The 10,641-nt window shown below is 42.9% G+C and overlaps 10 non-coding genes across 10 annotated transcripts; all 10 read right to left on the reverse strand.

The window, feature by feature from the left end:
- Positions 1 to 726: 726 nt before the first annotated feature.
- On the reverse strand, positions 727 to 819 carry TRNAI-UAU (transfer RNA isoleucine (anticodon UAU)). Its single transcript is given in 2 exon segments — positions 727 to 762; positions 782 to 819. It is a non-coding gene; the product is annotated as a tRNA-Ile (tRNA).
- A 529-nt stretch (positions 820 to 1,348) lies between these two features.
- Positions 1,349 to 1,421, reverse strand: TRNAR-CCU (transfer RNA arginine (anticodon CCU)). Its single transcript has one exon. It is a non-coding gene; the product is annotated as a tRNA-Arg (tRNA).
- Positions 1,422 to 2,180: 759 nt separating this feature from the next.
- On the reverse strand, positions 2,181 to 2,273 carry TRNAI-UAU (transfer RNA isoleucine (anticodon UAU)). Its single transcript is given in 2 exon segments — positions 2,181 to 2,216; positions 2,236 to 2,273. It is a non-coding gene; the product is annotated as a tRNA-Ile (tRNA).
- A 416-nt stretch (positions 2,274 to 2,689) lies between these two features.
- TRNAR-CCU (transfer RNA arginine (anticodon CCU)) lies at positions 2,690 to 2,762 on the reverse strand. Its single transcript has one exon. It is a non-coding gene; the product is annotated as a tRNA-Arg (tRNA).
- A 755-nt stretch (positions 2,763 to 3,517) lies between these two features.
- Positions 3,518 to 3,610, reverse strand: TRNAI-UAU (transfer RNA isoleucine (anticodon UAU)). Its single transcript is given in 2 exon segments — positions 3,518 to 3,553; positions 3,573 to 3,610. It is a non-coding gene; the product is annotated as a tRNA-Ile (tRNA).
- A 416-nt stretch (positions 3,611 to 4,026) lies between these two features.
- TRNAR-CCU (transfer RNA arginine (anticodon CCU)) lies at positions 4,027 to 4,099 on the reverse strand. Its single transcript has one exon. It is a non-coding gene; the product is annotated as a tRNA-Arg (tRNA).
- A 760-nt stretch (positions 4,100 to 4,859) lies between these two features.
- TRNAI-UAU (transfer RNA isoleucine (anticodon UAU)) lies at positions 4,860 to 4,952 on the reverse strand. The gene is given in 2 exon segments: positions 4,860 to 4,895; positions 4,915 to 4,952. It is a non-coding gene; the product is annotated as a tRNA-Ile (tRNA).
- Positions 4,953 to 5,368: 416 nt separating this feature from the next.
- Positions 5,369 to 5,441, reverse strand: TRNAR-CCU (transfer RNA arginine (anticodon CCU)). The gene has a single exon. It is a non-coding gene; the product is annotated as a tRNA-Arg (tRNA).
- A 753-nt stretch (positions 5,442 to 6,194) lies between these two features.
- On the reverse strand, positions 6,195 to 6,287 carry TRNAI-UAU (transfer RNA isoleucine (anticodon UAU)). The gene is given in 2 exon segments: positions 6,195 to 6,230; positions 6,250 to 6,287. It is a non-coding gene; the product is annotated as a tRNA-Ile (tRNA).
- Positions 6,288 to 6,703: 416 nt separating this feature from the next.
- On the reverse strand, positions 6,704 to 6,776 carry TRNAR-CCU (transfer RNA arginine (anticodon CCU)). Its single transcript has one exon. It is a non-coding gene; the product is annotated as a tRNA-Arg (tRNA).
- Positions 6,777 to 10,641: the final 3,865 nt, after the last annotated feature.

A 10,641-nucleotide genomic window follows, 5' to 3' on the forward strand; every position in this document is an offset into this window, starting at 1 on the left:
ATAATATTGATAGGAGGACACTAATCCCGACACTTAACAATTAATCCAATTAATGATGTTTATTTGCTGATATTCTAATAATCAATGATGACGTAAAATGCCTCTTAAAAGGGCCTGCGCGCCCGCTTTTTAATCACTTGCCAATAAATTTCTCGAAGTTATTTTAACCTGAACCTTGTGTGTCAGACTTAATTACTTCAGCGTATATACGCAATTCAATTTTATTAATTTGGACAGGAACAGATAGACATTTAAACATTTTGGTTTACTGCTAAAAAGTACCATAACACAAGTTTCATGTGGCAATTTCATAATCGTACATATATATTCACTGAATTGAGAATTGTCCAGAATTTAAAGTGAATTTTAAAATCAAGGCCGACGCAGCTGAACTGAAGGCGTAGGTAACTTGGAGAAAATTGTCCACTTGGTCACACATTCTTTTCACTGATGGATTGTCAGTAAATCCGCTTAGCAACCGAAGTGGAACTTTGCTTAAGCTCCGCCCCTTGGACAAAAATTGCCCAAGATAACACTTCTACTAAAAAAAAAGGCAATCCCTAACAAAAATAGTACGATGAATTTAAGAGCAAATAAAAACAAGGGCAAACAGAGGGACAAAATAGAATCCATTTACATCCTGTTGGACTGGTGAGGCGTTGAGAGCTGGTTGGAGACAACGTGCTGGACCTTGCAGATAAACCAATGAAAAGCAAATGCAAAAACTGCTCAAGGTGAGGCTTGAACTCACAACCTCGGCATTGCTCAACAGATACTGCCTTATAAGTACCGCGCGCTAACCGATTGCGCCACTAGAGCAAGTTGCTTGTTCTACAACTTCTGTGTTTTCACCCAAACCTGCGCTGTCCATGTGTTCTCAGTTAACTTCTAATTAGTTGAATGCAAGTTTCATGTGGCAATTTCATAATCGTACAGATATATTCACTGAATTGAGAATTGTCCAGAATTTAAAGTGAATTTTAAAATCAAGGCCGACACAGCTGAACTGAAGGCGTAGGTAACTTGGAGAAAATTGTCCACTTGGTCCTTTAAATTGAAATACACTTGAAATTCCTGATCATTTTCACTTTAGTGAAAAACCCTGTTAGGTTTACACAACTACTTGTCTCCATGATTAAACCTCACATAATCTCATCAGCGAATAAAATATTACATTTGGGGGATGCTAAATTTGAGTGCCATTCTCAAGTTCAAGCACCTTCAACACGCGGGTACTTGTCTCCATGATTAAACCTCACATAATCTCATCAGCGAATAAAATATTACATTTGGGGGATGCTAAATTTGAGTGCCATACTCAAGTTCAAGCACCTTCAACACGCGGGTGCACCCCAGATGGGACTTGAACCCTCAATCCCTGGCTTAGGAGGCCAGTGCCTTATCCATTAGGCCACTGGGGCTTGACGTGTAACTTTTTTTTTAACAGTAAAAAAAAAAAAAAAAACACAAGCTTGTCTTAGTATCCACACACAATAAGCTCAGTGTCTGTAACAATATCATTTCTCTTGCACCTACAGTGTCATGCAGCCAAAAGTCTTTAAGATAGTGAAACTCTTTAGTTTTCGTTTGTTTGTAAACGGAAAAAAGATGCGCATCGTGGTGGCAGCACATTTTAAGAAAACTCAGGTGATAAAAATGGAATGTTCCAACCATTGAACAAGAGGGCTGCAAAGGCAAAACAAGTACGACATGCAACTTTTTTCTTTTCAATTTTCTTTTCCTTATACCCCTTTTATCGTCTACTATCCACCTTACCACTTGCCTCAATCTATATTTATCATGTTTTCTCCCTTGCGCCGACTCTCAATATTTGGGCACAGCTATTTTGTTCTCCTCTGTCTGTGGTGTATACAGTTTGTCCTTTAGTTGCATTCTTTTCACTGATGGATTGTCAGTAAATCCGCTTAGCAACCGAAGTGGAACTTTGCTTAAGCTCCGCCCCTTGGACAAAAATTGCCCAAGATAACACTTCTACTAAAAAAAAAGGCAATCCCTAACAAAAATAGTACGATGAATTTAAGAGCAAATAAAAACAAGGGCAAACAGAGGGACAAAATAGAATCAATTTACATCCTGTTGGACTAGTGAGGCGTTGAGAGCTGGTTGGAGACAACGTGCTGGACCTTGCAGATAAACCAATGAAAAGCAAATGCAAAAACTGCTCTAGGTGAGGCTTGAACTCACAACCTCGGCATTGCTCAACAGATACTGCCTTATAAGTACCGCGCGCTAACCGATTGCGCCACTAGAGCAAGTTGCTTGTTCTGCAACTTCTGTGTTTTCACCCAAACCTGCGCTGTCCATGTGTTCTCAATTAACTTCTAATTAGTTGAATGCAAGTTTCATGTGGCAATTTCATAATCGTACAGATATATTCACTGAATTGAGAATTGTCCAGAATTTAAAGTGAATTTTAAAATCAAGGCCGACGCAGCTGAACTGAAGGCGTAGGTAACTTGGAGAAAATTGTCCACTTGGTCCTTTAAATTGAAATACACTTGAAATTCCTGATCATTTTCACTTTAGTGAAAAACCCTGTAAGGTTTACACAACTACTTGTCTCCATGATTAAACCTCACATAATCTCATCAGCGAATAAAATATTACATTTGGGGGATGCTAAATTTGAGTGCCATACTCAAGTTCAACCACCTTCAAAACGCGAGTGCACCCCAGATGGGACTTGAACCCACAATCCCTGGCTTAGGAGGCCAGTGCCTTATCCATTAGGCCACTGGGGCTTGACGTGTAACTTTCTTTTAACAGTAAAAAAAAAAAACCCACAAGCTTGTCTTAGTATCCACACACAATAAGCTCAGTGTCTGTAACAATATCATTTCTCTTGCACCTACAGTGTCATGCAGCCAAAAGTCTTTAAGATAGTGAAACTCTTTAGTTTTCGTTTGTTTGTAAACGGAAAAAAGATGCGCATCGTGGTGGCAGCACATTTTAAGAAAACTCAGGTCATAAAAATGGAATGTTCCAACCATTGAACAAGAGGGCTGCAAAGGCAAAACAAGTACGACATGCAACTTTTTTCTTTTCAATTTTCTTTTCCTTATACCCCTTGTATCGTCTACTATCCACCTTACCACTTGCCTCAATCTATATTTATCATGTTTTCTCCCTTGCGCCGACTATCAATATTTGGGCACAGCTATTTTGTTCTCCTCTGTCCGTGGTGTATACAGTTTGTCCTTTAGTTGCATTCTTTTCACTGATGGATTGTCAGTAAATCCGCTTAGCAACCGAAGTGGAACTTTGCTTAAGCTCCGCCCCTTGGACAAAAATTGCCCAAGATAACACTTCTACTAAAAAAAAAGGCAATCCCTAACAAAAATAGTACGATGAATTTAAGAGCAAATAAAAACAAGGGCAAACAGAGGGACAAAATAGAATCCATTTACATCCTGTTGGACTGGTGAGGCGTTGAGAGCTGGTTGGAGACAACGTGCTGGACCTTGCAGATAAACCAATGAAAAGCAAATGCAAAAACTGCTCAAGGTGAGGCTTGAACTCACAACCTCGGCATTGCTCAACAGATACTGCCTTATAAGTAGCGCGCGCTAACCGATTGCGCCACTAGAGCAAAATGCTTGTTCTACAACTTCTGTGTTTTCACCCAAACCTGCGCTGTCCATGTGTTCTCAGTTAACTTCTAATTAGTTGAATGCAAGTTTCATGTGGCAATTTCATGATCGTACAGATATATTCACTGAATTGAGAATTGTCCAGAATTTAAAGTGAATTTTAAAATCAAGGCCGACGCAGCTGAACTGAAGGCGTAGGTAACTTGGAGAAAATTGTCCACTTGGTCCTTTAAATTGAAATACACTTGAAATTCCTGATCATTTTCACTTTAGTGAAAAACCTTGTTAGGTTTACACAACTACTTGTCTCCATGATTAAACCTCACATAATCTCATCAGCGAATAAAATATTACATTTGGGGGATGCTAAATTTGAGTGCCATACTCAAGTTCAAGCACCTTCAACACGCGGGTGCACCCCAGATGGGACTTGAACCCACAATCCCTGGCTTAGGAGGCCAGTGCCTTATCCATTAGGCCACTGGGGCTTGACGTGTAACTTTCTTTTAACAGAAAAAAAAAAAAAAAAAAAAACACAAGCTTGTCTTAGTATCCACACACAATAAGCTCAGTGTCTGTAACAATATCATTTCTCTTGCACCTACAGTGTCATGCAGCCAAAAGTCTTTAAGATAGTGAAACTCTTTAGTTTTTGTTTGTTTGTAAACGGAAAAAAGATGCGCATCGTGGTGGCAGCACATTTTAAGAAAACTCAGGTCATAAAAATGGAATGTTCCAACCATTGAACAAGAGGGCTGCAAAGGCAAAACAAGTACGCATGCAACTTTTTTCTTTTCAATTTTCTTTTCCTTATACCCCTTGTATCGTCTACTATCCACCTTACCACTTGCCTCAATCGATATTTATCATGTTTTCTCCCTTGCGCCGACTCTCAATATTTGGGCACAGCTATTTTGTTCTCCTCTGTCTGTGGTGTATACAGTTTGTCCTTTAGTTGCATTCTTTTCACTGATGGATTGTCAGTAAATCCGCTTAGCAACCGAAGTGGAACTTTGCTTAAGCTCCGCCCCTTGGACAAAAATTGCCCAAGATAACACTTCTACTAAAAAAAAAGGCAATCCCTAACAAAAATAGTACGATGAATTTAAGAGCAAATAAAAACAAGGGCAAACAGAGGGACAAAATAGAATCCATTTACATCCTGTTGGACGGGTGAGGCGTTGAGAGCTGGTTGGAGACAACGTGCTGGACCTTGCAGATAAACCAATGAAAAGCAAATGCAAAAACTGCTCCAGTTGAGGCTTGAACTCACAACCTCGGCATTGCTCAACAGATACTGCCTTATAAGTACCGCGCGCTAACCGATTGCGCCACTAGAGCAAGTTGCTTGTTCTGCAACTTCTATGTTTTCACCCAAACCTGCGCTGTCCATGTGTTCTCAGTTAACTTCTAATTAGTTGAATGCAAGTTTCATGTGGCAATTTCATAATCGTACAGATATATTCACTGAATTGAGAATTGTCCAGAATTTAAAGTGAATTTTAAAATCAAGGCCGACGCAGCTGAACTGAAAGCGTAGGTAACTTGGATAAAATTGGCCACATGGTCCTTTAAATTGAAATACACTTGAAATTCCTGATCATTTTCACTTTAGTGAAGAACCTTGTTAGGTTTACACAACTACTTGTCTCCATGATTAAACCTCACATAATCTCATCAGCGAATAAAATATTACATTTGGGGGATGCTAAATTTGAGTGCCATACTCAAGTTCAAGCACCTTCAACACGCGGGTGCACCACAGATGGGACTTGAACCCACAATCCCTGGCTTAGGAGGCCAGTGCCTTATCCATTAGGCCACTGGGGCTTGACGTGTAGCTTTCTTTCAACAATAAAAAAAAAAAAACACAAGCTTGTCTTAGTATCCACACACAATAAGCTCAGTGTCTGTAACAATATCATTTCTCTTGCACCTACAGTGTCATGCAGCCAAAAGTCTTTAAGATAGTGAAACTCTTTAGTTTTCGTTTGTTTGTAAACGGAAAAAAGATGCGCATCGTGGTGGCAGCACATTTTAAGAAAACTCAGGTCATAAAAATGGAATGTTCCAACCATTGAACAAGAGGGCTGCAAAGGCAAAACAAGTACGACATGCAACTTTTTTATTTTCAATTTTCTTTTCCTTATACCCCTTGTATCGTCTACTATCCACCTTACCACTTGCCTCAATCTATATTTATCATGTTTTCTCCCTTGCGCCGACTCTCAATATTTGGGCACAGCTATTTTGTTCTCCTCTGTCCGTGGTGTATACAGTTTGTCCTTTAGTTGCATTCTTTTCACTGATGGATTGTCAGTAAATCCGCTTAGCAACCGAAGTGGAACTTTGCTTAAGCTCCGCCCCTTGGACAAAAATTGCCCAAGATAACACTTCTACTAAAAAAAAGGCAATCCCTAACAAAAATAGTACGATGAATTTAAGAGCAAATAAAAACAAGGGCAAACAGAGGGACAAAATAGAATCCATTTACATCCTGTTGGACTGGTGAGGCGTTGAGAGCTGATTGGAGACAACGTGCTGGACCTTGCAGATAAACCAATGAAAAGCAAATGCAAAAACTGCTCAAGGTGAGGCTTGAACTCACAACCTCGGCATTGCTCAACAGATACTGCCTTATAAGTACCGCGCGCTAACCGATTGCGCCACTTGAGCAAAATGCTTGTTCTACAACTTCTGTGTTTTCACCCAAACCTGCGCTGTCCATGTGTTCTCAGTTAACTTCTAATTAGTTGAATGCAAGTTTCATGTGGCAATTTAATGATCGTACAGATATATTCACTGAATTGAGAATTGTCCAGAATTTAAAGTGAATTTTAAAATCAAGGCCGACGCAGCTGAACTGAAGGCGTAGGTAACTTGGAGAAAATTGTCCACTTGGTCCTTTAAATTGAAATACACTTGAAATTCCTGATCATTTTCACTTTAGTGAAGATCCTTGTTAGGTTTACACAACTACTTGTTTCCATGATTAAACCTCACATAATCTCATCAGCGAATAAAATTTTACATTTGGGGGATGCTAAATTTGAGTACCATACTCAATTTCAACTACCTTCAACACGCGGGTGCACCCCAGATGGGACTTGAACCCACAATCCCTGGCTTAGGAGGCCAGTGCCTTATCCATTAGGCCACTGGGGCTTGACGTGTAACTTTCTTTTAACAGTAAAAAAAAAAAAAACACAAGCTTGTCTTAGTATCCACACACAATAAGCTCAGTGTCTGTAACAATATCATTTCTCTTGCACCTACAGTGTCATGCAGCCAAAAGTCTTTAAGATAGTGAAACTCTTTAGTTTTCGTTTGTTTGTAAACGGAAAAAAGATGCGCATCGTGGTGGCAGCACAGTTTAAGAAAACTCAGGTCATAAAAATGGAATGTTCCAACCATTGAACAAGAGGGCTGCAAAGGCAAAACAAGTACGACATGCAACTTTTTTCTTTTCAATTTTCTTTTCCTTATACCCCTTGTATCGTCTACTATCCACCTTACCACTTGCCTCAATCTATATTTATCATGTTTTCTCCCTTGCGCCGACTCTCAATATTTGGGCACAGCTATTTTGTTCTCCTCTGTCCGTGGTGTATACAGTTACTCCTTTAGTTGGATTAAAATCCTTCCTTCCCAAGAACTAGACGACACATAGGCTGGGAGTCAACTGAGCTGTTAATCACAGGTCACAGTATTTATGGGATTCTCCTTGCAAGGGGTTTCCCTACTGACATTACAGGGCTTGTACAGTAGGGGACTACATGGGGAACTGAACAACCTGGACATTTCTCCCATCATGCACTGCTGTACGAGAGGGATACTCCCACTAGAATATACAGTTAAGTGGATTATCCCTCCGTACAGCAGAACTAACATACTCGTTAGATTTAAACGAATGGACGTTCGGTAGATAGCTGGGGACTGAGCGCACATTTCGTGAAAGTACCGCTCAGATCCAAGCTTAAATAACCGAACGCCGCACGAAACACACATTATTTCTAAGTTACATTCAAACTACCAATTGACCTTAGGGAAACACATTACCGAAGGACCGGGGCTCCCGAACGGCTTGGAAGTCCAGCGGTATTTGTGCCGCCGAGTAGCCGATTTTAGTTCCAGGCGCTCGATGACCAAATACCGCTGGGCTAACAAAGGATCCAAGATGGCCGACCGCCACGTGGTCGGTAGCTGTACGACGCCCACCCTGAATCCTCTTAATTACCGATTGCAACAATGTTGCAATCCTTAATGGGAGACACATGACCTCCTGTGTGTGGTCTCCCTTCGGTAGATTGTTCGTTTCACGAACAGTGTTGAAATTCACTGTTCGTGAAACAATTGCATGAATGCTGGCGGTTTTCATGCCGCCAGCATACGAACGCTATAGTTCACCTGAACCACATTATACATACATATGCTTGGTTCTTAAAGTGGTACACACATATTTAAGCACACATAGTTTTAAAGTGGCTGCTTTTGCCACAATGCTCCCCCAGAACCAAGCCGGCATACACAGTCTGATCCCAACTGATCGGCTTGGGGATGTCTGGAGGAGTACTCACAGATCATGGTTCAATGTCTGTTTGTCTGGACAACCCATCAGTGTTGCCATTTTGTTTCCCAGGGCGATAGTGGATTGTAAAGTCAAAGGGCTGCAGTGCCAAACTCCGGCGCAGCAGCCTGTCATTGTCTCCTGACACCCTGTTCAGCCACACCAACGGGTTGTGATCTGTGAGTAATGTAAACGGTTGTCCATACAAATAGGGTTGCAGCTTTTTGAGGACCCACACCACAGCCAGGCACTCTTTTTCAATGGCGGCGTAGCTCACTTCTCTGGGCAAAAGTTTCCGGCTTAGATAAGCTACAGAGTGCTTGCCGCCATCTGCTCCGACTTGGCTCAGTATTGCTCCCAAACCAAACATAGAACATAGAAAACGTTTAGTTGGATCAGGAGCAGAAAGTACAGGTGATTTACTGAAAGCCGTTTTGAGCTGTTGAAAGGCCTGTTAACACTCTGGGGCCCATGCAACTATCTTGGGGAGGTTTTTACGGGTTAAATCCGTGAGGGGTTTCGCTATAGTGCTATAGTTGGCTACACATTTTCTGTAGTACCCTGCGGTACCGAGGAATGCGAGCACCTGGGTTTTGGTGCGAGGAGTTGGCCACTGGGCGACTGCTTCTCTCTTAGCGGGTTCAGGTTTCTGTAGCCCGCTGCCTACTCTGTGCCCTAAGTATTGTACTTCTGCCATCCCTATATGGCACTTGCTGGGCTTGAGGGTCAGTCCGGCCTCCCTAATCCGGTCTAGTACGGCTCCTATGTGGGTCAGGTGTTCGGGCCAGGAGCAGCTAAAAATGGCTATATCATTCAAGTATGGGCATGCATACTCCTGAAACCCATCCAGTAGCTGGTCTACCATCCTCTGATAGGTAGCCGGGGCATTTTTCATCCCAAATGGCATGACCTTAAACTGATACAGGCCAAACGGGGTGACAAATGCCGACTTGGGGATGGCATCCTCGGCTAACGGAATTTGCCAGTACCCTTTGCACAGATCTATTGTGGTGAGGTACTGGCCTCTGGCCATTTTGTCTAGGAGCTCGTCTATCGGCATAGGGTAGGCATAGGGTAGGCGTCTGAGGTAGTCTTATCGTTGAGCCTCCGGTAGTCCACACAGAAACGGGTTGTGCCGTCCCGTTTCGGTACTAGGACTACCGGAGAGGCCCAGCGGCTGTCAGAATGTTCTATTACTCCTAACTGTATCATTTCCTCAATTTCCCCCCCGCATACTTCCTTTAACAGATTCGGGTATGCGATAAGGAGGTTGGCGAAGGGGGGTCTGGTCTATAGATAACGGAGTGTACCCGGGCCAGTTAAAAAAAATGGCTCTCTTTTCCTGGATAAGTCTTTCGACCTGGGTCCGCTCCTGGGGGTTTAACCGTTCTCCTAACTGTACTTCACCCAGGTCTCCGCTCTGGCCCTCTTGGTCTAGGACAGAGGTAGGCAACCTACGGCACTAGTGCCATGCACGGCACTCGAGGTGTCTTTGCACGGCACTCAAGGCTGCTAGAGACAAATAGGCTCTGGCCTATTAGGAGTCCCAGTAAAACTTCAGATATCTGCTAATCCGAAAAGGTGGTGAAGGACAATCCTCAATTTATGCATTGCAGCACGTAGGAGGTAGTGATCTCAGATCACTTCCTCCCAGCACTTGTGAATAGGAATCCACACTGTAGTAGAGCAGCTCGCAGTTGCTGTTGCAGCTCCTGTCCTTGATATGTACCTGCAGGGCCGCCATCAGGGGGTGACAACCATAACGGTTGTCACGGGCCCGGCGGCCCTGGGGGGCCCGGCCGCCCGGGCCCCACGTGTAGCGCATGCTGATGGGGCCCATCGGGTGGCCCACTCACTTAGGGCCACCCCATGGGCCCTGTATCTTCAGGGGCCCGGTCAGCGCTGCGGCCGTGCAATAGCGCGACCGGGCCCCTTAAAAAAAAATCCCAACCGCAAAGTACTGCTGGGAGGAAGTGGCCGTCACTTCCTCCCAGCTCCCTCCCCTCCCCTCCCCTCAGCACCGCGCGGGAGGCAAGAAGGACAGGCCTGCAGCCCGCAGGAGCCACGCCGACTCCCATCAGCCACAGCCTTCCACCTGCAAAAAAGGTAAGAAAAATTAGCTGTATTTGTGTATGTATGTCTGTGTGTATGTCAGAATGTCTGTATGTATGTCAGAATGTCTGTGTGTATGTTAGAATGTCTGTGTGTATGTTAGAATGTCTGTGTGTATGTCAGAATGTCTGTGTGTATGTTAGAATGTCTGTGTGTATGTTAGAATGTCTGTGTGTATGTTAGAATGTCTGTGTGTATGTTAGAATGTCTGTATGTATGTTAGAATGTCTGTGTGTATGTTAGAATGTCTGTATGTATGTTAGAATGTCTGTGTGTATGTTAGAATGTCTGTGTGTATGTTAGAATGTCTGTGTGTATGTTAGAATGTCTGTATGTATGTTAGAATGTCTG

This window comes from Pelobates fuscus, chromosome 6, assembly GCF_036172605.1.
Source record: "Pelobates fuscus isolate aPelFus1 chromosome 6, aPelFus1.pri, whole genome shotgun sequence".
NCBI classification, from domain to species: domain Eukaryota; kingdom Metazoa; phylum Chordata; class Amphibia; order Anura; family Pelobatidae; genus Pelobates; species Pelobates fuscus.